The sequence below is a fragment of the Aythya fuligula genome, chromosome 1 (assembly GCF_009819795.1).
Source record: "Aythya fuligula isolate bAytFul2 chromosome 1, bAytFul2.pri, whole genome shotgun sequence".
Classification (NCBI taxonomy): Eukaryota; Metazoa; Chordata; class Aves; order Anseriformes; family Anatidae; genus Aythya; species Aythya fuligula.
The window spans coordinates 131,229,307-131,256,663 of NC_045559.1; the positions used below are offsets into that span (position 1 = coordinate 131,229,307).

At 40.1% G+C, this 27,357-nt stretch overlaps 1 protein-coding gene across 3 annotated transcripts in view; it reads right to left on the minus strand.

The window, feature by feature from the left end:
* Window positions 1–27,357, minus strand: part of TBL1X (transducin beta like 1 X-linked) — a 197,316-nt gene that overhangs the window by 140,833 nt on the left and 29,126 nt on the right. Inside the window, exon 2 of one of the 3 annotated variants that reach the window (XM_032186719.1) lies at window positions 2,765–2,833. The gene's annotated coding sequence lies outside the window, so the exon portion shown is untranslated. Of the gene's footprint in view, window positions 1–2,055; window positions 2,074–2,760; window positions 2,834–27,357 lie in introns of those variants that run through there. The other 2 variants (XM_032186710.1, XM_032186728.1) reach the window with 2 other exon arrangements.

The window sequence follows — 27,357 nt, forward strand, 5'->3', positions numbered from 1 at the left end:
ATCAATCTCCGTGAGAAAGATATTGTAGAAAAAGCATTTTAAACCCCCTGAGACTTCTTGACTATTTTTCATGCTAATGGAACAGCAGAGCATATGATATCTTGAAAAACTGTCAGAAACATACAATATGATCTACAAAAATAATAACAATCTCCCTGAGGTTAACTGCTAAACAAGCTGAAGAGCTTTATCCTACAGCATCAACAGGCTCTATCAGTCAGCTTCACTTCAGCCCACAAACTAAGGTACAGAACATTACCTAACCAACCCCTGAAAAATAACACAATACAGTACACAGAGACTTGCGTCATTGACACGTTTTATGCTGTTTCACACCAAGATGCAGATTTCCACAAAGCCGAAGATCTTTTCAGAACACCAGGCACACGGGCTGCTACATGGAAATGCTTTCAAAAGCATGGCCAGTTCATTTCCATGCTCAACTGAGAAAATCTTGCCTTGGGGCACTCAATTTCTACTCTTTATGAGGACAAATGAAAGTGATGCAGTAACTACAAATAACTGGCAAATAATAAACTGGATAAAACACCTGAATTAGAGTAAGGATCAACCTCATATTCATAAAGGCACAGACCATACAGTTTAGCTAGATTATCTCCACCTGTTGGTCCAATAGTTCTTGATTTCTGCCTTCCTCAAACAACAATTAAGGACAATTCTGCCTTCTTCAAACAACAATTATGGACAATTTCCAAGTAAAAAGTGACAGAAAATTGACAAGATCTCTTTTTCATCCAAGAGCCACTACCCTTACAAATACTCAAGCCCAGCAGCAGAATGACCACCTTTCTTTCGTATGGCCAAGTTCCTTTTTCACATACACAACCACAAAACTTAAATTGCTATTCCAAAAGGACTGCAATTGCACCTGGAATTTCTAGCGCTACCTTCAAAATGACAAAACAGGAACAAGACAGAAGAAGAAAATATTCTTGAAATGAACAGCTGAACTCATGTAGCACCCGAAATACAAAAGGTCAGGAAATACCTGCCTTTCATCACTGTCAAAAGCAATAGGCTAAAATATGCAGAGTAGGACTGATAACACAGGAAATAAATGAAAACATTTGCTGTGCGTTAGTGCAAAAGTTAAAAGAAGCAAGGCAAAAAGCTCTCTCAAAGGTCCCTGCTGGATTTAAAACAGAGCTGTTGAGCCAATTTCAATTTAAAAACATGCCATTATCATTTAAGAACACCGAGTTTCTCTCCTTTAATAAACCTTACACCTGTTCACTAGAGTTCATGGTCCCAGTTCCTACAAGTGTGCACAATGAATGCGAGTTTGACGATGCACATTTTTGCAGGAATCAGAACTTCGGTGAGAACAACAAATGCACCAGAGAGCAACCAGTTACTTATAATAACGTCTCAGGCATTAGCATTATTTGTGATTCAATATCTAACTTAAAAATCAAAGAATGATCATGCAGAATGCAGGCATGAAATGTTTCCAAGTTGTAAATTAATTATAAGTCTTATGTGTGTACAGCTTACAAAGCCTAGCATATTTTAAGGTACATATTTATTTCTCTTTAATATTAAAACCAATGAAGAATACTTTTTCTTCTATTGTATTGCAAAGAGAGAAACACGGTGAATACTATGGCAAAATGTAATATACTTTTTTACGCAGTGACATGACAGATACCAGTCTATAAGTTCAGCACAAGAACATGATTAAACCACAGAACAGATTTAGAATCAAATGCACTGATAACGAGATCAGATTAAATTGAGTGACTCTCAGCTGAGAAATAGAGTTTGTAAAATTTAATACCAGTAAGAATATTCAACTTACTGAAGTCTTACAAAACTAAAACTAATTCTTTTAACGTGATAAATGCCAGCAGGAAGAAAGGCTTCAGCTCTGGCAATTGTTTCAGAAAACTCAATTAACTTGCCCATTATTAAAAATATGTTACCAGTAGAAAGAAGTTTTGTGCTATACTGTATTTATCCACTCATTAAATTATATGCATTTCATATAATAATACATATGAATAAATAAACACATTAAATAATACAACAAAGTACCTTTTTGACATGTAGAATAATTTATTGTAACCAAAATAATGCTTGGGTTGACAGGAAAGGAAGCGAGGCGGATAACTGCTATAGCTGAAACTGCTACAACTCTTTTTCTCCTGCCTTTTGAGAAACCTGTGTTGGTTGGGTTTGGAACTGTTGGCCACCTTCCAACGCCTCAGAAGGTCTGTCGCATGCCCCTTCAAAACTGATGAATAAAATCTCTCCTTGTCCTATTTTAATGGCTGCTAATTTACCCCTGGCAAGACAACCATATTAAGCCACTGCGAGGTCCTCTTCTTAGACTTCACCCTCTGATGGCCTCATACTTAACCTGGCCTCTCGTTAGGACTTCAGTCCTGCTCAACCTCAGTGCCCCATAATGATTGCAACTCACAAGTTTGAGTTTAAGAAACAGAGAGGTCACTCAAACTCAGCATTCAGTCTCCAGATAAATAACCGAAAAGGCAAAATACCTGAATCTTGCATATAATCTACATTTAATTTTATGGAGGCTTTAAGGGTAGGAATAAAAAGCACTGAAGGTTGTATGCTGCATTCCATTTAGCTAGCCCTACTACTTCTAGTATTTTTCAATCCAAAAGCTAAGGTATTGTCTCAATTTACACTTTGCAAGTAGGCGAGAAGATGCTGAAAAACAGTCAACACTTTCAACATTTTGCAAAGCTGATTTCCGGCTAAATGTTCACTTACTTACGTGCAAGTACACTCAAGCTCCCCAGTTTCCCCCAGATTTTCCCTTCACGCCAGTTTTATCCTTAGGTACCTAGGGAAAAAACAAAACAAAACAAAACAAAAAAAAAACAATTTACATAACTCCTCTTAGGTTCATCTATTGATTATATCAACTCTTACGACCCAACATTATCAGCAATTAAGAAATTTTCTAACAGGATTATTTCCCATCAGTTGGTTTAACCAGGAGGAAACTCAGAGCTTTTTTCTCTGCAGAAAGACCGTTTTTTACTTGACCATTTTTTTTAAGACTTAGCACAGCCTTAAATGAAAGAGTTTTCTGTGAGAAACCTTATGTAAATTCAACCTCGTAGAAGGTGGGATTGCATGATTTAGGTATGTTTCATCACTTGTTTTTAGGAGTACAAACAGAAAGTAACACAGTTAAGGCTTTGTTAGCCACAGATTTAAGCTACCTTAAAACTGTTAACATGTGACAAGAAAACCCTACATATTCAATTGCCACTTTAAAAACTGAAAGAAGGTTTGTGTACAGGTGTGCTGTCACTCAGTTAAGGAGGAGCTCAAAAAATAAAGTTATTCTACTTTCTCCTGGCACTAGTATGGATTAAAGAACCATTCCAAAATGTGCTATTCAACCATATGGAATCAATTTCTGCAGGCATATGGAGTTCCAATTAAATAAGCGTGGCTTTACTGACACAAAAGTCCACCTGCACATATTCAAATTTTCCAGAATTAGACCATCTAATTTAGACCAGCCCATCTAACAATAACAGAGGAGAAAAGCAATGCATTTGATATAACACAACAACCAAAGCTATTCTCTCTAAATAGTAATTACTACCTAACTTTTTACCATGGTCAGAATATAACCAAATTAAAAAGAAAACAAACGTGGAACTAGTTTCCCTAAAGCACAATTCAAATTACATCAGGTCAAAAGAAAATTATTTTTAATTTTCTCCATCATGCAAATAGATATATCACCCTAAAAGTAAGCAAGGTACTCTCTTTCAAAGAAGAATTTACTAGAAGTCATTGGAAATTTCAAAACTGACTATAACTATGCTTCCTAGTTTTTAAGTTTTGTTTGCATATCGTGCATCCAGATTTTCCCAGGAGAGCATACATTAAATAAATAAATAAAGTCAGCAAGCTATATATACGTGCTAACATCCTCAAAACCGTAAGTCTCAAAACAAGAAAGGTATCTGATGAGGTGGAAACGAACATTTTTAAGGCAAACACTATGTAAGTCCAAATTTTTACTTTTATTTTTTAAGTATTCCTAGTTAATTGGTTCATATCCAGTCATTTTATTAGGAGATGAGGTGCAATTTCCTTCCACAGTACCCCCCACCTCACTCAGTGAACACAGCAGGTAGAAGAAAACAGAGTACTGAAAATCTTGACGTTAACTGAATTACATATGGTCACGGCACAGCTCTATAATTTATCTGCTCTGGGTTCCCACAGAGCTTCTCTTTGCTACTGCCATGATACAGATCGCACTGTAGTCCCCTGTGAAGTACCATGTATGATCACCACAGATAGAGAACTTAAAGAATTAAACTTTTGAGTTGAGAGTATTACAAACCTTAGCATTCAACCAAATATTTCTAAAAGACATTTATTAGAGCACCTAGGATTACACATTTTTTAATTTTCTGCAGAAGCTGTAGTGATCTGCCTTAACTAGGTGATGCATCTTTCATTTCGTGTAGCACATTGTCCTGTTCGCTACCCATCCCAAAGCTTCTACAACAAATTAAAGCAATTTTCCAAAGACCTGTCTCATTTGCTGCACAGTCTTCGTACACTTGTGCTCCTGCAAAAAGACAATATAATTCTGAGATCATATAACTTCTAACTGCAATATAACATCCAAGGGTGCACAGTTACCAAGGTCTAGACAACCTTAATTCTTCACTTTCCTACCTCTGCAATGCTCACTCTTCATAGCTCTAACAGTGTTCTTCAAGACAGCTTTCTGAGCTTGGTTTAACTCCCAGCTCTGCTGGGAAAGCAGCCACGGAGCAGGAGAAATTCCATTTTGCTCACCCAGCTTCTCCCCCAGCACTTGCCCACCTCTCCTCACCCAAGCTGTACCAGCGCCAACCATGGGGCAATCACCACCACCCACCCGTATCACATTCCCTGTGATCAGGCCCAGCCTTGTGTATCTGATCTCAGTCCTGTCTCCCTGCCTCTTTAGAAGAGATGAATAGAGCTTTGCTCTCATCCGCTTCATTACACGATATGTTGCTCCCTGCCCTCCCCCCAATGAGAATCCCATTCCCATCGGTTTCCAGCTCTCAAGCACTACCTTTCCTTCTAATCTCAGCATCATCTCTCAGCTTTCTGTCCCCTTCACCGATAGATCTCAGTGCTCTTTTGCACTGCTTTTTACTTTCCAGTAGTTTTCCCACTGTTTTACTCTCCCTCTCACCCTTCTGCACGTCCCTCTTGCCCTACCTTACTTTCAGATTTATTCTCAACACAACAGCTGACTATCTTTCCTGTATTTCCTTTCCTGGCTCCCACACAGTCCTTGTGATTCGCATGCCATAGCTATGGCTGCTGTGTTCCATGCTGAACTCGCTTCCAGTGATGGGTGTTAAATAGATCTGCACCAGAGCTGCTTATGTGCAGGAACACTTAATTTGAGGATCCCAGGAGACAAGCCAAAGCAGCAGTGCTATCTGTGAAGAGGTAGAATTTTAGGCACTGAAATCCTTTACTACAGAAAAACACAGACAACTATACATATTTAGATGTCGGGGCAGCTATATGACGGTTTCGTGGATTGCATGTACTTCAGTCTTGATGTTAAATTAACACCATCTCGACTTTAAAATTAAAAAAATACAGTAATACATCTCCTTATCCTCCATTTGTACAGTGACCCCTCCACAAAAAAAAAAACAATTAGATTGAGTGTAAATCTTAACCTAAACTCTTTCTACATTTCAGTTAATATGCTAGCACTTCTTGAAGTCATTCTTTCTGAACACAGAACAGCCCTTGATTCAGTCACGTATATTAACTACTGGGGGGAAGGTAGTTTTTAATTAACAGTGGATGTTCTCAGCTCTGTTTACCAAGGATAAGTGCACTTATCTTTATTCCACTGGAAGAAAACAGATGATAGCATACATTCATCTCTTTTTCCAGAAAGCACAAACCAACCAAAGATACCTTCCCATCTTGTCTCAAACAGCTCCCCCTTTTCTGGGAAGAGGCTTAAAGGGGTTAAGTCTGAATTTACGATGATTTCATACAGTTGTGAGAGGCTATTTCCTCCAAAATGTAAAATAATAAAACAAATTAAAAGACATTAGATTTACTGCAGAAGTCCTATTTTTAGAATAGTTTAAATAATTGGGTTGGTGACAATAGGGTTTGTAACAACAGAATTAAGAGTAAATCAACACAAACAAGTCACAGTTATATAATAAATTCAAATCTGATGAGAATTTCATTAAGAACATTATTCCCACCTTTGAACATACAAAAATAGCTCTTTGGACTACCCCATGACATCACCACTATTTGTAACAAGCATCTTTAAAAAGGAAGAGGTAACACAGACTTTTATATAGAGTAGGATATGTGATATCTCTTCATATAAATGAAACCTAACATGCTGTAGGATTCTTCCTAACGTGAATTTACATATATATCCTAAACCTGTCAGTTCTCTCACTAATCTGCCCTGCTATCTTATTTTTTCTTTTCTCATAAACATTTTCTTGTCTCATGAAACTCCTCCTCTTCCATTCATCTCCCTATGTTTGTTTCTTCCTCTTCCCCATCATTTCTTCACTGAAATACAACCCAGATTTCAGTTTGTATTGCCCTTCTGCATAGTATAATCACAATTACACTATGTGTAATAGTATATATGTATATACTAGTATAATCACAATTATACTACTACACAATTGCCTTTCTGCATAGTATAATCAGTACTTTACGAGTCACAACCTACATGTGCTGCAAGTACTGAAGAAGCTTTTCCTTAGCTTTAATACAATTTAGGACTGGTATATTAGAAAGGTGAATAAGGTAAATAGAAACACTAAATTGGAGTAAGTGAAAAATTGATATTAAACTTTCATAATACCTTTGAGAGTAACATCCTAAAGTTTGTAATCTTGTTTGCTGTAACCTGCATGTTGACTGTCCAGAATACAGAAGTTCTGGAAAAAGACAAATCTAGAAGGATGGCATTGCATTTAAAAGCAGCTCTGTTGCTAATTGCTACCCGGAGCTTAAAATTCTTACTATTTGTCTTCTACCCCTACTTCATTCTAATACACAGGGTCACGTTTTCACGGCACACTGCACAGGCCATTTTGCTTCATGTGCTGGCAAACTGCTCTGCGCCTAAGCCCTGGGTTTCTTTCCTGAAGATTCATTTAAAATAATGCAAAAGACACATGGCTTTTCTTCACTGCTTCCTGTGAACCAGTAGACTTCCCCATCTCATTAGGACAGTACCACAGTCAGTCACATTGCTCCTCTGCCTTTCTCTGCCCCAGCAACAGGTCCGGGTTCCTCTTCACTCAAATGCAATCCCACCCCTCCAGGATAACAACCGCAGTCATAGTTGCTCATCTACCCTTGTGCTCTTCTGCACTACCAAATCCTATACCTCCCAGACAACTAATGGGGTCAGCCCCTGAATCCTCTGGCCTGCCATGAAATACCCAGGAGGCTAAGCAGGGATTTTGTGTGTGTGTGTAGGTGCCTGTATGCATAAGAGCGAGTGCTTGCTCAGGAGGGGCAGCAATGGACAGCCTTTCTCTTAAGGGTGAACTTTTTGAACACAGCCAGGAGGTTTAAGCTCAAGGATTCTCACAGCCTGTAATAAAACCTATGTGACTGAATTGCCTTCATTTAAAAATCTCACCCTCAGCTGAAATGTAGGTTCAGAGAAAAAAATACCTATCCCTGCTATACTGCTACTGCAGTGCTGGGAGGTGAGTTAGTAACAGCATACTTAAGAGTACAGCTAAATGATTCGATGCCAGAAGGTGACTGCTAAAGAGACACATCTCCATGTTTTCAACACTGAAACAAAAGAAAAGTAACTCTGATTTATCTGAAATAAAGACAGTACACTGATATATCTTATATTTAAAAAACAAATGATGGGTAATATTTATGTATGCTACAAGACAGCCTTCCAAGAAATGTTCTGGGTATTTGAGACACAAAAATTAAGATGCAGTACCATTAATGAATGCAATAATTACAAATAAATCACTCGTTCCTTTGCTCAGCCACTGCATTACATACACCTTAGCGCGCAAAGTAATATCTAGTTATCCTCATTTGACCCCTAAATGCAGGGAGACAAAACTGCTCAAAACACTTGAATCTTGCTGATAAGCACTGAATGTTAAAAGGTATGTGTCAGGATAATGTAAGATGGTATTCACCCTTATTTCTTCTGAAGAGGACTCAAACAGCAACACCAATATATTTAATGCTGTGCCACCTCCCGTTCTCCAGCTTGGCATATCACTGGCTGATGGTGCTAAACTGAGACCCAGTCATCCCAGCTCCCGCCACCGGCTTGGCCCAGCCCTGCAAATCCACCACTTGCACATCCCGTGGAGGAAGCAGGACTGTTACTGTGAGTCATGACCTTGGAATTAGGCTTCAAAACCTAAATAATCCAATGGCTATAACTCATACTGAAGCCAATTATCACTCGTAATCCTAAACATTTATCAAAAGTTGACACTCTAAGTCTCTCCTATTCACCAGCACGTTCCCGTTTGTTTGCTATTTAGGTTAACGGGTACATAAACATCTGTAACTTCTGTAGATTGATGCTGAATATTTTTTTTAAGACACAAGAAGAGCTTCAGTGTTTGTCCCTGCACACTTTCTGAAACCATCCTCCTCAGTCTACTTTACTCCTCCCAGCTGACGCTCCCTGGCCTGAGACGGGCAGAGGCATGGTGTTTACGTGCCGGTTCCTGCCAGATGACTTGGAAGGACACCGTGCTCAGCCCCGCGTTGTTCCTTGCCAGGAAGGCCAGGACAGTCACGCAGAGAGGCAGGTTCGCCTCATCTCCTGCAAATCCCCCCTCATGGCGACACGGCCCTTCGGCCGCAGGACGAGCGGGATACAGGCACTGATGGCTGCTGGGTGTGGACAACGCACCACTGCGAACCTTCAGGAGGTATCTTCTGGTTTTTGTAATAAACAGGTTGCCAGCTTAACAACCTTCAACCTAGAAAAGTCTCTCTTACTAGAGTAAGAGGACTTTAACGTTACGGCTATAGCAATTTTAGTCTGGTTTATGGTAGTTACCTTGCTCACACAGGCAAGCACTAGAACTTTTCAGCAAACATTTCAGCACAAGTGATACGGGTTTATATTTGTACAGCCTGAAGCCAATATCGTTAGCATTGCTTTGATCCTTAGGCTTCACAGTTCACGGAGAGTTGTGGGAGAGAGGAAGTGCCGGAGGCCTGGTAGTTTCAGGAACCATTAATTATAGCGACTCATCGTGAAGGGCATTGCTGGAAGTCCGCTTCAGACCATCTGAAAGTATTCGAGATAATCCCATCGTTTAAATATAAACAGCACAGTTGCTGTCACACAGTTGTCAATGAAAGACAAGTTCTTGGTGCATTTTTGTTCAGATTGACAATCTATAAACTGTTGGACAGGGGGAAAGAAATCTGCCAAAGTATGTCTGTTCAATTAAAACTTATTCCCTCGCGTGTTTTTCTTGTTTTATCTCAAAGTAAATTATAAATCACATTAACTGTCTACTATACTATAAATATTATGGCTAAAATTTTCAAGAGACTGGCTATTAAGTTTAGTCAGCAAAGCTAAAGTACACTCTTCTGAATTCAACTCATTTATTGAAAGAGAATTCATCCTAAAGTGGAGCTCCAGTCTTTTTATGGAGAAAATAAAAGCGATGTTCAACTGGCCCCAATTAGAAAAATTAATGAGCTGTTCAAAATTATTTGACTCCTTTTCAAATAATTTGTACAAAACCACATGGCAAGCTATTGGTAAAAGCAGCTATAGTCTCTTGCTTACCTCATTTACTTTGCTAAGAGTTCTCCATTGACTAACAAGGTATTTTATTCATATTCAGTATTATAGCTGCTCCCTGCAAGAAATTTTTTTATTTTTTTTTTTGATAACAGTCACATAAAGCACAGAGTCCTCTTCACAGTCAGCTGAACATTTGGTGGCACGATATGGCCTGGGTCTAAAAAAACAGTAACTTAAGAACTTAGACTTAATTTGTAATCTGGCCCTCCACTGAAACACTGAGGGGAATCTTTCTCTTTAAATCCTGTCCAGAATAAAATCTAGAAAGCTGTACTCCATCTTTTACCAGCTGCTTTCTCTGTGACCTTAACTTACTAATTTAAGAACACCACTTCTTCCTGTTGCACACTTAGCAGGAAGCAGCTATGCCATGAATGTGTTATAAACACTACTCGACTCTCTGGTTGTATGGCTTAGTGAAAAACAAGACAACCTAATGGAAGTGCTGCTCTTTATCATCCGCTACTTCCTGCCCACATTCTGATGACTTAATTCAATACCAAAGTTAGACCCTGTGAAAGAATTTCACATCTCATTCTCCTTCCTTATTTCCCCTTTCAATCTGAGGTCTCTGACGATATGCTGATTTCCCTGGAAGTTCACTTTCTCACGGATGAGGACAAAGCAATGGCAGAGGATGACCAAACACCAAGTTATCGCTTACTAACAACATTCCTCCTGGGTACACGACAACCCAAACTCATATATCCTTCAGACATCAAGACAGAAAAACTTCTCCAGAGAAAACAGAAAAGTTTTAGTAGTAGAAAGACCACAACATCATGCCTGGATCACCAGCGCAACATTTCAGCGTGCACCTCAACATAGTTCAGAGACACAGGATGGGCACTCCGGGATGGGTGTGCAACTGTAGGCAACCACGCAATGAGTGCTTGGTCTTGAAGCTTCCACAGATATCTGTTCTTTGTGCTCTAAACACCACAGAAACCTTCTCAATACCCTACTAAAAGCACAGTAGGTATATGAAAGAATAGACTTACAGAATATGATAGAGGGAGAAATGGAGATCAAGGTCACTGGCCATATCCTATGTCTTAATAATAACAGTGATATATTTTTTTAATTGCAAAGTAACAACTTCTCCTAAATTATCACAAGAAATGGGCCATGCATCACACAACAAAAGAGGATAAAAATATCTACCATTGTGTGCCTATTTCCCCACAAGGAGTCATTCATCCTTGATCCCAGATCTTGTAATCAGCAATGGTCAATGTGAGAAGATGGGGGGTAGAAGTGAGGACAAGTAAAATAAGTTATTAAAGGGTTCATGAGGAGAAGAGCAGAAAAAACATACTTCTTATCCACAGGCAACCACTGGAAACCCTGAGGTATGCTGTTAGTGCCAAAAAAGTGTAATGAAAATAAACAGTTTCAGTCTCCCTTCAGACCTCTTGGAGACCTCAATACTTCAAATACTTTAAATCCAAGTCTCAAAAAAATAATGTCTAGGAACCTTCTTATAATTTCTTGACTAAATTCATTCAAGGCCAATTGATAATATCAATAACCAGACAAAATGGTTATACATTAGGTGAAACAGTTCTTTAGTCCTGATGTTTATCCGTAAATTTATTTACAAAGAACAGCTTTATCCCTTCTCAGCCTTCATTTGACCAAGCTAAACAACAGAAGCTTTCTAATTTGCACTTTGAAAGATAAATACTCCATTACTCTGATCAGCCTCGTAGTCTGTCTTTGCACCTGTTCCAATTTAAGGCCATCTTTCCTGACTGTAAGTGACCAGCATCAGACATAATATTCCAAATGAGGTCTCAGGGAGGCTTTGTAATATGCTATTAGCATTTCTCCCTCTCTCTACAAAAATATTGTATCTAATGCATTGTAGGAGCACATTAGCCTTTCTCACAGCTGCATCATACTGGTGGCTTAGAGCCATATTAATGGCATTATCACAGCACTTTACCTAATTCAGACTGCTACAACCATTAAATCATCTACACAGCATCCTATGATGTTAACAGATGTTCTTCTCATTTTAAATATTTGCATATCAAGATAAAGACCAGAACGACCTGTCTGAGACCAGACACTGGGGGCCTGCAGAGCTGAATTAGCAACTGAGACTTTCTGATCCGTAATCCTAAATATACACCTCCAAACAGTAGCAGCAAACAGATGAACTGACAGAGCACCGTAACAAGGGTACTCCTGTTACTTCATGCCAAATGCTTGTGCCTGCACTCAACAGCCATTTCTAAACAGACAGTTATAGATGGCCACTTCTCTCCCCCACCATGTAATTGCTGCCGAGGAACCACACAGAACATACCCGGGAAGGCCAGACCTCACGGCTCATCACTGCTCGCTCTCATCTTCATGTCCTCAGCTGGCACTGCAAGTGCCCTTTTGTGGTGTTCCCATCCAGACAAGCCTCTAGGCTTTAGGTCACCACCTCCTACACATACTTGCTCTTAGTTGTTGGAGCAAAAGCTGCTCCATTATAACCACTTCTCTCAAAGCTCGTGTTTACACATGTACGTTCTCCTGAAAAAAATGTTTTCAGGACTCTGAATCTTTAATTTCAATGTTCTCCTTATTCTGAAATTTAGATCACACTGTAAGTCACAGGTCAAAATAAAACTAGGAAAAAAAAATCTAAAAACGCAGCAGCACAAATTCAAAGAATGATGGACAAATGAGCTGACCTGGTAAGCAAGGAAAGAGCTTGATGGTTCCTACACAAACCAGTGTATTGTAGCTGCTCACATCATAGTGTTAATTTCATAATAATACTCAAAAACTCCTAATGCCAACTTATTCCCACTAACAAACCCTATCTTTGTGAAAAATTTGCCTGGAACATGACCATTACTAGGACTAGACAGAACACGAATTAATTTCCCTTAAAGCTTGAAATCTCTTAATTGCCTCAGAAATGCCACACATGTTTTGCAGTTACATTCCAAAATATACTTTTTCTTCCAAGCAACTGCAGCAGAGCCAGCACTGCCCCCTGAGCTAACACACGGGAGTCTTTTTCTTTAAATAAGGCAGGCATTCTAGTCAAACAGCACACAACCGCTTCCTCTAAGAAAATAAATATCCCAGTTATATTTGAACTCGGCTTCTCTCTTTTTGCCCATTATCACGTGTATACCTTAAACATTTCACAGTAAGGCTGTACTATGAGCTGTCTTCCACACATGAACATACCACTGGCATTTAAAAAATGCTCACAGATACGTAAGTCAGATGGGATGGCTCCTACTAGTACCTAGTGGTGTAAAAGCTGGTGTTCAGAACAGTGCTGCACGAGGATGAAGGAGTGGAGCTGCGCAAAGCCGTGAGCATTGCCCCTCAGCAGCTGTAGGCTTACATACTCACTACACCACTCCTGCATATGAAATACAAATACCTTAGTAGTTATGTTTTCAGAGAGCTTTCATGCATACTGAAGGAACGGACCAGAAACAACCGAGCTAACATGACCTAGCACGTTTCTGAAGGTCAGCGGGGCCGAGCTTGTAAACTGCAGGGGATGTGTTCCTCTCAGGCAGCAGTGAGCCAACTGCTCAGCAATGGGAAAAAGTAACTCCAAGGTGGCTTTGGTGCCCATCTTTTACTTTACAACTGAAGTGATGAAAAAGCCATCCTACAGACGGTTAGGATAACTCTGCTGATGCCCTGTCCCTTACAACGCTGCAGCAATTCCCAGCATTTTATTAATCTGCAGAAGTGCCATTTGCCCCAGGCTGAAGATGGTTTTCTGTCCTCTGTGCCACATGGACTCATTAACTAGATGTGAATGTATCACCTCGGCCCTTTTCTTCTGGATGATGGAAAAGGTTATGCTTCACTGAAATTGTAGGAAGGTGTCAGGCACAATTCTGCTTAGGCCTCTGATATATGATACATGGAATATAAAATACACGCACTTTTGATTGAGTATACACTTGACTTATTCCGACAAAAAGCAAGTAATTTGAAAACCAGGACAATTATCTCCTGATATTTGCAGTTGGGATCTAGGCTGACAATGTTTATATACCAGAGTCCATAAATCTTGTAAAACAGAAATGTATTTCCTCTTTCTAATGTGGAATCTGCACGTTGAAAACCAGCATGACTTCAGGAAGACTTGAAAAATGAATTTTACTTGAATCCGACTGCAAGTACCTCTTGCAAAAGTCCTGCTAGCAGAAGCCACCCACATTCCTGGTTGGCAAATGCATGTGCCGGACAGATTTGCAAATAGGACAAATAGTTTGCGTGTATACAAATACATAGGAAAATCGTTGTACGTATAAATGGTGAAAGAAACGCTGCAATTTGCAAGCAAAAATGAGCAGGCAGTGTTTCAAGTTGACACTGTAGTACCAGTGTTATCTGGTTAACTTTGAGAATTAAAGTGATTTACAGTAAATTACCCCTACTGGCCAGGGATGATACGCAGTTACGAGACTCAATTAAGGAAGTTTGCGTTGCTGCCTTGTGGTGCTTGATCTTTCAATTAATTTCTCAAGAATACTAAATTATCTATATCTGAGCACTGTTTATTTTTGATTTTAGCATGAAAGAAACAGGCTTTTAAATCACAACACACTTGAACAGATATCATTATCATAAAAACTTCCACTCCTAGTCACTAAGTCCCACTCACTCTTTCCGACTGACCTCATCATTTCACCTTTAAATTTTTGGAATCTTTTATTTATAAAAACCACCAGAGTAAGAAAAAAAAATAAAAGCACTGGCACAAGACAGAGCCTATGCCTATGCTGAAGAGCCTAGCTCCTAACTCCTTTCAAATGCAGGGAGTCTACAGCTCCTAAATGTACATTTACCTACAGCACACTCCGTTCTACCCAACAATGAAGAGGATCTTCCAGTGAATGTGTTTTGTGCGGCATGTATGTATTAGTGTGATGTGAGAGAAGTTATAGGTACGACTCAGCATTAAGACTCAGCATATGCAAATTTCAGGTGGATAATAACCTGCAAACCAGAACTAATACCGTATAGTTAATGGCCATACAAAGGACTCAAGAGACTACAGAAGGACCACTCAAAAAGTTTTACAAGTGGAGTTTTACCAGGCTTGCTGGGGGCGTCATTTCAGTGATACTTTTTGCTTCCGTTTCTGAACTTTGATCAATTTACAGTAAATTTAAACTTGTTCAGATCAAAAGCAAAACACACAAGACCAGAACTACTTCCTTCAGTTTATTGTCTTGATTTTGCATCAAAGCAACAGCATAGGTAATTAAGATTTCCTGAAACTGCTCGTGCCGCACGGGCCCACGGGAGTTCTAGACACGGAGTAACCGGTTGGACACCCAGACTCCGAGCGGCAGACAATAAATTAGGTCACACATCTTTTTTAGTACTTTTGTGACACCCTAGTGTTTAAAATACTCAGCATAACTGATTAAATTAATATCACAGATGATGTCTGGAAAAGGTTGCCCACAACCTGACACTGAAACCAAACCATGCGGAATCTCCACACCATGCCGATGTAGCTCTCAGGGACATGGTACAGCTGATGATAGGGAAATATACTGAAAGCACTGGGAAGTTTCCACAGACTAAAGCACCTGATATTTAACACACCATGTTGGATGCTGAGATAAAAAGTTACGGCTTTGCTGAAAGATCAGCAGAAATATTTGCATTACTTAGAAACTGTATGAAACTCCTCGTATGAATTGGCTGGACCTAAATACCTGCTGATGTAGTTCCAGCCAAGTGGTGCAAGAATTTTTGGTTAGTACATGAGAGCCAAAGTATTAAACTAGGCAAATCTAGTGAAAAGCAGAAAGCATTAGTGTGGAAGAGCGAGCATTTTTAAATATAATTTCGTATTATTCATCTAGGACCTACCGATGAAGAAACAAAATAAAAACAAATGTAATTTCACAGGAATTTTAATCTACATATATTTTATTTAACACACTCCTATAGTGCATGTCAGACTAAACGGCACAGTCAAGACCTCTTTGACGTATGTGAAGAGACATACTCTGCATATTAAGAAAGACTTCTGAAAGGCTTTGTTTCAAATAAGTCACAGAGAAGTGCTTTCTCCTACAGCAATTCTTTATGCTAAGATAAAACAGGTTTTAAAGTCTAACTGTAGGGCACCTTTACACTTCTGAGAGATCATGATTCCATTTCTGGATTTTTTACTACATGCAAGTAAGTCACTATTCACCTCAGCAATCTCCATGTCAGTAAAAAACGCTTATTTGAGCAAGTTTCACACTTGCTTTGGTGTTTGCAGGATTAGGCTTTTGGTTAGATGAAATATGGGTCAAACATCTATTCAAAAAAATGCTGGCCTCTAAGGGCGATGGTGTCTAGTTACAGCAACAGAAAAAGGACACCAGATACTACTTTTTTACCTCAATATGTCTATGCCTTTAAGACCAAGCTTGCTCATGGCAGTCTACATCATAATTATCCTAGACACGAATATAACGATAAAAGACTCGATGCCATCTGCAAGAGTTATGCTTCAGTGCAAATGACAGTAAAGCATCTTTCACACATATTAGGTTCCCTGAAAACAGGAGTGAATATAAGATGCTTACATGCAGAAGAGCTGAAAAAAGGAGCAATTTCAAATTTTCCTGAAATGTCACCTGCAGTTGTGACCCCTGGCTAGATGCTGCATTAAGTCACTTACACCCAATGTCAGATATTAAGCCAAAGTTATATTGCTAACAAAGTGAATGGGTTGTTTTCTGATAAATCCTGTTAAGATTGGGAGAGGCAGATGTGAAAAAAGAACAGAAATATTCCACTCCAAAATACTTCTCTGCAGGATATGCACTCTCCTTTCCACATATGGAGAACACTGACATTTTTCAAGGGAAACTTACTGAAATAAAAGCAATTACCAATGAAATGGTGGGTTTTCCATTAAAATTAGTTCATTTAAAACATTTAAATATTTTGGTGTTTTAATTTTTATAATCTTTTTTTTCCATTTTGCATTCCCATCTTCTAAGTTCTCTCCTCTCAAAGAAACAGAGAAAAGGGAAAGCAAGCGAAATGCTTAAAAACAGATTTTTAAGGGCTTAAAAATTTCTATTCTATTTATTCCCAAGGAAATTAGATTTTTTCCTATATTCAGCTCTTTTATCTTTTGCAGGCAGTATTTCTGCATGTTGTGAAAACAGCCCGTACCAAAATATTTGCCATCTACCAGTCATGTTGACCCTGTCCAGTTTGCAGGAAAGAACGGGTGGGTTTACTCGTGTAACACGCAAGCCATGCCTGCTAAAAAACAAACCAAAAAAGAAATCCTCTTGTCAAAGTGATGGCGTTACCCTGTGACACTATAGTTGCACCTAGAGCTTGAAAATAACAAGGGGATCTTCTTCACCTCAAAGACTACACGTATTGTGGTTACGATTTCAGAGGGCAAGCAGAAATGGAGAATTCCCCGCGGTCTCTGCTGCTCAGCACTGCACACATTTTTATCAGTATTGCATCACAGTCTGCGTCAGCTAAATCACTCTCAAGAGCTGCTGCTGAACTGACTGCAGGTTTCACCTTTTCCTCCCGTGGCCCAGATTTATACAGGACGCTCCCACAAACAGCCACGGTTTCTCCAGTGACCTACTCTGGCAGCAGGGAGCTGAGCCCTTCAGCACAGACGTACAGCCGGGGAACGTGTTTGAAAAGAAAATGCAGAATCTGTCAGTGGCCATGAATCAACATTTTCCCAAAAAGGCAACCTCCCAGGAAAAGGAGTGACATTTTGAATGTTATACATGAAGTGTGCACTGCTCCACATATTTCAGAACCGCTGTTTATCAGACGCAGTAGGTGTTTTCATGGGACCAGTTTAATCCCAAATGGAAATATGATGTATTTGTAAATATTGTTAATACTAGGGGCTGCAGAAATATGATTACAGACTTTAAAAAACAATAGCAATCCTCGCCAACAGAGCTATCCTGACACAAAAGGTTTTATTTTCAGATCAGGCCGAGTTGAGAACATAATGCTTTCTCACAGCAACATAAATATTGCATGTGCTTTCCTCTATTTAGCTATCCTGTGTACTAGGCATTAAATGAAGTGGCTAGATGTTAAGTCTGTAAAACAGTAATTTTCTTGACTTTAAAATAAAAACTAGAGCAAAACTAGCCCTGGTGGGGGAGGGGAGAAGTTTTCCTCTAACAGTCTTAATCCTTTGTTTCCTCTTTGCTTCACGTAAGCCTTGATGAAGTAGTATAATATTATATCCCACTTTAAGTGTGGGTTCTCAGTTGTTTGGGTAATGAATTATATGCCAAGAGGTCAGGGAATCTTGGAAATTACGATATGCATATGAGGTTCTCCATGCATCTTCTCTAACTGGCAACTCTTGATGGCTCAGCACCACACCGTTCCGGAATGGTGGCAGCCCTCAGTATACACACGATATGCTGCCATGAAGCAGGGATACCGAAGTTGCCAGCCCTCCAGGGCAGAACAAGAACATGACCTGATCCCAGCACGCAGTTCCTGTAATAGGTACCGGGCAGATTCCTACAGCAAGGAGGCAGCTGAAACCTCTCCGAGCTGTGAGACAGCCGTGCTGAAGCCCAGGACCACTCATCCCACACAGAATTGGCAAAGCAATCCTTCTCCTTCCCAGCCTGGCCATTCACCAGCAGTAGACAGGGGTATGTGGAAGCCAGGGCAGAGATCTCCCACACCACGAACCTTTCACTGTGTTGCACTAGCTAAGAAACGTGTCCTAGGTGTATAAATTAGAGTAAACCTTAGCATGCTGTGAGTTACGATTCCTAAGGAAACTGCACCACAGGAGTTTGCTGACTGCAGTCCTGCCTCTCCGTGAAGTGCATCTGCTCCCCTATCCAAGCAGACATCGACTGCAGGGAAGAAGCTTAGGCAAACCACACTTACTTTAAAGAGGAAATAAGACACAAAAAAATACTTAAAGAATGCTGCTTATTAGGCACTACTATTTGTTTGAAGATCTGTATTGAAAACACGGAAATTTACATTAAAAATAAAGGTAATAAGTATTTAAAAATTAAAAAAAAAAATGCCACATTTCTTTTTAGGAAGCTCAACAAGTGAAGAAATAGGACGCCTGCCGGTTTTAAACTCCAGTTTCACTACATTACCCTTGGAAGTTCTGACGGAGTTGTAAAAAATGCTGCTGTCAAGTCTGTTTTCAGTAACTGCTGGAAGCTTGCTTGTATACAGAGGGCAGCCTATCTTAGATCCCTCAGCAGAACAGAAATAATTCTTCATTTCATTGCTTCTTTGTACTTCTCCGAATTTCACTTTGATAGCACTTGCCGGTCCGGGGACGTTCTGCTCACACTGGCTCTCACCGCCGGCAGCCCCGAGCCTCAGGGCCCACAGCAGCAGCGCGCTGCCCACCGCCTGGGGCAGGGCTAAGAGCTGCCAGACCCCTGCCAGTGAGCAGCAGAAGGTCGGCTCTTGCCATGGCGCTGACACCAGGGGCCAACCACGCTCCCGAAAGCCCCAGCACACTCACCAGCCTCCCTGCTGTGGAAGCCGAGGTGAAAGAGCTGGGGCAGGTTTGGTTCCCCTCGCATTCGGGTCAGGAGGCAGCTGGTAGATGACCCCGGTGCCACCTCCAGGCTGGGAAACACTCCTGGATCCACCTACCTACTGCAGGAATTTCTTTCCCTCACAGTCAGTGCTCGCATGATCTGCTCGCTTCTATTTTCAGTTCTGTTTTCTACCTGAATACACATCTTTTTTGTGTCTTACTTCTAAGCCACCTTAGTTAATCCTCTGGATTTCCTTGCCAGCAAGAATCGGTCTTGCTGCCCAGCACTTTTAGCCCCCCATCACAATCCTGATTTTGGTGTAAGTGTTACTGAAATACACTTGATTTGCTGAAGAAATACTCTCCCTGGTTCCTTTTCGGTCACCAAGTTCAAGTTCTGCTGTCAGAGGCAACCACATCATATATTTACTTTCCTGAACTGATTATTCATTTACATCATTATCAATCATAAGAAATCAAAATCTGAAACTCATGGGGGATTTTTTAATAAAAAAAAAAAAAACAACACTTTTATTTTCAAGATTTTCATCTAGAGATGACTGAAAATGCGTTGTGTCCAAAGGCACCTGGTATTATGAGCTCTCCACACTGTTTCCATTTTGGTGTCTCACTGTCAGCAGCAACAAGAATTTCCCCAGAGAAAAATACAGAGAAACGTGAAATACCTCAAATCCAAAGAGCTCTTTATTAATGAAGGTTGCCCACATGAATGAAGTTAGAAGGTATCCAGAAGCCAGGACAGAAGCAGAAAACACACATACATACTCTGAACACCTCTCAGTCAGAAACACCAATTAAAATTATTTCATGAATGGAAATGGATCTGTATCGTAAACTCTCAGAAGCAAGCTGTTACTGGCAAAACTCCAATCCAATTATCAGCAATACCAAAATATACATTTATGTTGCACATTTTCAATGCATCAGACACAAAAGTGAATTTTATAGCCCACTGAGTAATAAAAAAAAACAAGTATCGGCCATGTAGTTGATAGACATGGCTTTGAACTTGTCTACAGAAGTCTTTCCCCTGCTTTTTCACAACAGTTTGTTTTTTTTGAGAGGTGATAAATATTTAAATATCATTAGTAAAAAGTCATTTAGCTGACAGTTATGAAATCATACTCTGAACATACAGCCTTTGAGACAAAGTAATTCTGCCCTAGCATGGCAAATGCTTAGTTGCTAGCACACGCAGAGAGCAGCAGCAGAACACTTCACACACAGCACAGTTTGGAATAATGTAATTCTGCTTCAGTAAGAACCTAGAAGTAAAAAAAGTGGGATATTTAACAAGCTGCGTAGGATTTATTACCTTTGAGATGTTACTCTGCTTTGCAAGATATAATCAGGTTTCCAAGGAACGATGCTAAAATGCAATAAAGGATCCAGATCTGATTCCTTAGCAACTCCTTCCATTTAATCATAAAAACAAGATAAATCCATTTCACAAAAAAAAAAATGAAAAGATGGACTAGGCAGATAGGAAACAAATCAGTTAAGTACAGACATTAGAAACTGAAGCATGAGATGGCACACAAATACTATGGCTGACAGAGATAAATCTGACAGATAAATTCAGAAGAATTAGAACTGACACTACAACTACAGCTTGAGCAGAAGCTGGCATCAGAGCACAACAGGAAGACTGAAGGAGAGATGTTTCAGACTTGTCTCCACTTAGAAAATCCCCTAGCTTTATTGATTTGTGTCATCACTTCATCATCATTTTTAGAATAGCGTATTTCAGAAAATACTATGTTCCTATAACCTGGGATTTTGAGAACTGATATTATTTGCATTGCCTGACAGTGCATTCTGAAAAATAGCAATATTCCCATGTTCCTGTGAAATATCACACATATCAAGTTCAAAGGAGACTTTATATAACATGCAATAAGCAAATGCAGTGCTTGCTGTGAACGCAAGCTTACTTTCTAGCAAGGGATGACAATATAGCTTTCCTGTATCTCAAAATAAGGTACGCCTCCCTTGTCAAGTAAGGGCAGTATTTTCTGTACTAGACATGCCAAGCAAACCAGGAATATGATATACATTTATTATTAATGAAATGATTTGTGAGCCTGTTGCACTTTCTTTCTTTCCTTTTGGGAGAGCAACAAGGCCAGAGAGTCTTAGATGAAGTTGCTGCTGCTAACGGCTGCCAAAGGTGCCTGTCCTTCATCTGAGGACCCCTGAAACAAACCATCCTCTGGCCACCCCTTCTCCCATGGCGCCTTCAGTAGCTCATGCGCCAGCCACTCTTCACTCCCTGTCAAATGTGAAGTGTAACAAACTATTCCTCTGTGACTGGAAGGGCAAAATTTGACAAGACAAGCAAGTTACCAATAAATTGCGCAGATTCAGAGGTCTTTCTTTCTGTATGCTTAGCCATCACAAGAATAGCACATAGTGGCTATCACATTTACTAACTCACTTTGTCATTCAGTAACACCCTCTAATGCTTAAGGATGAAGAAGTCAAAGATTAAGCATCTGAAACACAGTTTCTCTCGATGATGAACATAGTCTGATGATCAAAGGAGATGAAAGGAAGGGAATTTGAGAAAGACACAGTAAAAATTAGTCAGCAAAAGGGGAAAACCATCAATTCATACCAAAAAAAGAGGGAAAAAGCTAGAAATGCATGGTGATAAGCCTGGCACAACTACAAATGAATATTTACATTCAGCATTTTCTACCTTATTCTACACCACCACAACTTCGTCAGAAGCAACGAGGTAGTACAAACTCAGTACTACCATGCAATCTGTGTGATTTGCCAGACCAAAGCAGGTATCTCTATATTGGACAGCTGCTTCAACTGTCCTTCAGGTGGAGGACCCATTCAGGAGTTCCCTGCACATAGCCAGCTGCAATATGATCCGGTGACTTAAAGTGACACTGAACATAAATAGTATTTACCAAGTATTTAAGAGGCAAAACAGTTGCACACATTACTGCATATACAAAAATCCAAATGCATTACATTAATTAATGCACTCCTCAAATTTTTGTTTGGAGCATCAGACTTCTGATTATTGCAATATTTATCAGTCACAAAAGAAAAAACAAAACACATGCTAAGATTTTTACATGGTGAAATTCCTCTCTTTATCAGAGATGATCATCAATTCTTTTTGACAAACTATTTTCAGTATAATAAGCTGCAAAAAATTACTTCCAGCGTAATTGTAGCAGGTAAGGATTACATTAAGCATTACTCTCAGCTGAAGGCCTAACCCTTCTTTAAGCTGTGTCGTGACTTTCTCCAAATACCTGGAGATATATGTCCCAATATAAATGCTGGCATTTTATATTAAAAAAGAGAACCACACTGTAAATATGGTGATAAAGAGACATGGATAAACAGTGACTTGGCAAAGGTTTAAGATTGCTGCACATTTTTCTGGATTCTAACACAGAATAGTGCTGTAAGTGTCAAGAATACTTCTGTGAAGAATTAGGCCAGACTTCGGAACAATGTTGTGTTGGATGAGAAGGCAGAAAATGGATACACTTGGGTTAAAACCTTTGATGCAATTACTTTTTAGAAAGTGAAGCAGGATGAGAACACAATTTATAAAAGAGTTTAGTCCAGAGTCTTTACATATCTTTGTTTACATATACGTGTCTGTATGTGTCCTCACATTCATCTGTGTGTGTGTGTACAGAAAACACCACTGGCTATTCAGTTAAAATAGCCCACACAAAAAATAAAATCCTTCTGCTCTAAAAAATACATACTTTGAAGATCAAGAAAGAGAAGAGCTGCTCAAAAATACCGTGTAGAAGCATAGCCTGCATGCTCCCACTCTCCCTAACACACTAAAAAGGGCAGAAGGAACAAGCAAAGATCAAGTATTCACAGTACATTTGGAAAAAATACATAATAAACTTCCCTAGTAGGCAACATTCAGCTGACACAGTATACCAAGTACAGTAGACTTTGCTTTAGAGACCACAGAAAAATAAATATCCGAAACGTCACCATGTGCAAGGGGTGCTGGACATGTGGCCCAGTCTTCCAGCAGGGAGGCTTGGGGGGAACTGGGGGGCCCCGCGCTGCCAGTCCCGTAGCTTTCTGCAGGAGGGCGGCTGCGGCTGTGGGGTTCGAGGAGCTGCCCCGGGGAGCTGGGGGTGACCCCTCTGCCCTGCAGTCCCTGGGGAAAGCCCTCGGCCTAGGATGGAGATGAAGGCAGAGGAGCAAGGATGGAGTGAGGCTGCCTCACCTACCGTAACTCACTCGGGTGAGAAGACTGGAAATGTAACATGGAATATATTTCCAGGAACAGATGAAACACAAACTACTATGGGGTTTAAGGACTGGTAAGCAGATGATTTTCGTTCTGCATCTGAACAAGCTGGGGCCTGCCACTGCTGGGGCCATCGCAATGCTCCCCTGGTTACTGGGCTGTTCCTCGCTGGCAGGGGACCTCCTGATCCCACAGCTGTAGCCGAAAGCAAAGAGAGGAGGTGAGGAGAGGCATGGGGCAGATCAACCCAGCAAGCTGAAAGCCACCCCTGCCACACGCATGCTGTGTTCCCTTCTGTTGTAAGTCCTCTAACCAGGCTCTCCACTGTCTCCACGACTTGCATGCTAAAGCCATCGACATGGCAGCTTTAAGGTAGGGGTTAGGCGTAATGTGCAGTAGTGGCAAAGCGAGTACACACCACCTCTCGTCACTCTCCAACAGCCAAGCCAAAGCACTATGGGCTTTGGAGCTGGCTGAGGATTAGCACGTGCAGAACGGACTCGAGTAATTCCCCTCCTGACCCGGAAAGGATGGCAATTCTCTCGAAGCCCCAGACAAAGGAGGGAGGCACTTGCACTCGACTTCCCAGCCTTTTAGGGTAATCAGTCATGTTTCTACAACGTGCAAGCACCTCAAAGCCTACCAGCCCCTGGTGATGCGCAGCGAAGGGCAGGGCTGGCGGAAGGAAGACGTGGTGATTGCTATCGCTGTTTGCTCCATTCACCTCCCCAGGCCAGCCAGCGTTAGGTTTCCTTCCCCTGTCCAATGCACAGACAGACAAGACCCACAACAGCACGTAACACGGGATTTGAATGGATTACAGCTACCTAACCCTCAGCCCCAGGAAAGCAATCTGGGTTACCCAAACTCCACCTACTTAATCTGAGGTGTGTCTTCAGCCCAAAAACATTTACACAGCACACCTAAGCGTGTGCAGATAGGTTTGCAGAGGCCAGTGCACCTTCAGCCCAAGACCATGGATCAGCCCTTCCGTGGCTCAGTGTTTCCCACTGCCTGGTTTGGGGTGGCTTCTTCTGCTGTAGGTGAGCTTTTCAGGTCGCTCCTTGGGGACAAGTAGCCCTTCACCCCAACAGCAACAACAGCCTCACCATTTACACGAGGTATGTAGAGCAAATTTGTGAGGGACAAGTAGCTAAATTTTAAGGAGGTGCAACACCTACAAGGGAAGGGACCTGACCATTTTATCTGGAGAAAAAGAAATGTTCTGATTAATCTTCTAATCGGTATAAAACAGTATTAGTGACTAAATTACACTCTCTGTTTTATCTCTGAAAAAAGGGCAGGGGCTATTGATTTAGTTGTAAAAAGTCACATGCAGATCCTTGGGTACTGATTTGATAACCCTTGACAATATAATTATATCAAAAATTAATTACATCTTTATCTTAGATGTAGATCAATTAATTGCTGAGTTTGGTCAGAAGGCTTCCGCTATGGGAGGTCTCCTCTGGGATTTGTTTATCATTAGACTATTTTAGTGACGTATCAGAAACTTTCTTGAATTCACTTCAAAGTTGAGAATTTCCCTATTTCTGTATTTTCTGCTGGGAATTTGATGAGGCTTTTTTTTTTTTTTTTTTCTGGATGAAAAGTTTTAACTATGAGAGACATTAAATTTTAGAGTAACAAGGAAAAAATATACTGTCCATCTATATCTCCATGCCTGCAAATCTGTTCTACTAGAGCAGAAGGAAAACCTTAACGAATAGAGTGCTGAAGCAAAACTGCATTAGCAGTTAGGGAGCTACTGCCTGGTCTCACAGCACTTCCTATTGAAGAAGAGCATTGAAAAAATCCTTTGTAGTCCTGACAATAGTTGAGACTATTGTGTAGTGTTTGGAAAGTGTCTTCATTCCTGTTTTCATGGAGAGATTTTTTTGTTTATTTGTTTGTTTTGTCCTATTTTCACTGAGATATCTTGTTGCTAAATTATCCAAATAAGGGAAATGGAGTTAAAAGGATGACTTCAGTGACATGTAATTAGACCTTAACATGGGTAACTGGCCTCCCAAGGCAGGAAAATAGTTTATGTGAATCATCCTGCTATTTTTTTTTTATTATTTTTGTTATTAAAACATGATCCTTATCATCTCTACAGACCGAAGAAACATGCTTTGCCTCCAATTCTACTGGAGCTGGAAAGCTTGATCTTGCCTCCCTCGTGAAACACAGCTCCAGATTCAACAGGTTGCTGAGTTTTTTAGCTACAGGAAGAAGCTAAAGCTAGTATGGGTTTCCAGAGCCCAGAGGATTTTTTATTTTAAATGACTTTTACATTCACTATTAGTAGTGAATGCAATGTGTTGTTCAGCATTTAATAGTGGTAGCACTGTGCAATACAACTCAACTTGTAGAATTACTTCTGCAAACATTTAAGTAGGATTTACAAAATACGTTGCATAATATTCTAACAAAGTCTGATTTCCAAGGTCACCTCTGTGGTTCCTTCCATTCCAGATACATGCTTGGGAATTTCTTGACAGCTATGTCAAAGGCTTCGTGAAAGTTTCACCAGACACTGTACCAGCATGGCCTATGGCACGTTTCCACACGTGACAGATCTCATCCAGCACAAAGGCACGCACACATTACGGATTTGCAGTACTGGGCCCACAGACAGCAGAATCGTGCTCACAAGTACAGTCGATTGAATGCGAGTCTTGCTGATTTTACTGAAAAAAAAAATCAGTGGTAGTTTTTGGTTTAGTATTTCACACATCTTTGCACAATTGTTAAGACTGCAGAACAGCAACAGCAGTTGCAAAACTTTATCCTCATACAAACGTTTTCTTTTTTTTTAAGTGGCTTAATTACCACTGCTACATTATTACTGCTGTGAAAATCCTTTCCATCATTATGCAGATTTTCATTGTCATCATATAGACCCTTGGTACTTCTTTTTTCCCTAGAGTTTGGCACACAGGCTTTCTCCCTAAAGGTTACTTTATTTACCTTTCATGACAAGGTTTTAACTGGGAGAAGCTGAGGGAGGGAAGGCTCAGAAACGTTGTAATATCAAGTTGGACTAGAAACAAGAGATCTGTCTTATCAAATGATCATAGTTTTGGTCCAATGGATAAGGATAAAAAAGGGTTTTCTATTGGACTGACAGATTTTATAAATTTCAGCAGCTTGTATGAATTTAAATTTATTTGGCTAAAACAGCCAACACTGGTTGAGCTGCCTAGAGATTTTAAATTACGTTGTGTTTTTGTTGTTTTTTTTTTGCCTTTGTCTCCAAATATGACTCGATTTTCAAAGATCAAAGCACAAATATTATTAACTGTTTTTTTTTCCCGTTGTTTGTGGGTTTTTTTTTTGGTCATACCTATCTTTATTCGTCCACAGCTGAAAACCCCACCCAAACTACAAAACATACCTTTCTGAATCAGAAAAGTAACTGACTGATCACTGTAAGGATAGGAGCAGTTTGTTAACAGAATGATGTTGCCGAAGCAGATCAAGTATCTCTTCTATCTAAACCCCAGTGAAATGCAATTCTCATCAGCAGCAAACAAACCATACGTAAAAATTAGACTTGGTGTCAGATTTGTTGAAATACTGTAAGACGTGTTCACCATTAAGCATAAGCCCAAGTGTTTTGCTTGTAATGGTAACTGTTCAAAAATCAGAAACACCTGACTTAAAAATTAACCTTTTTTTTTT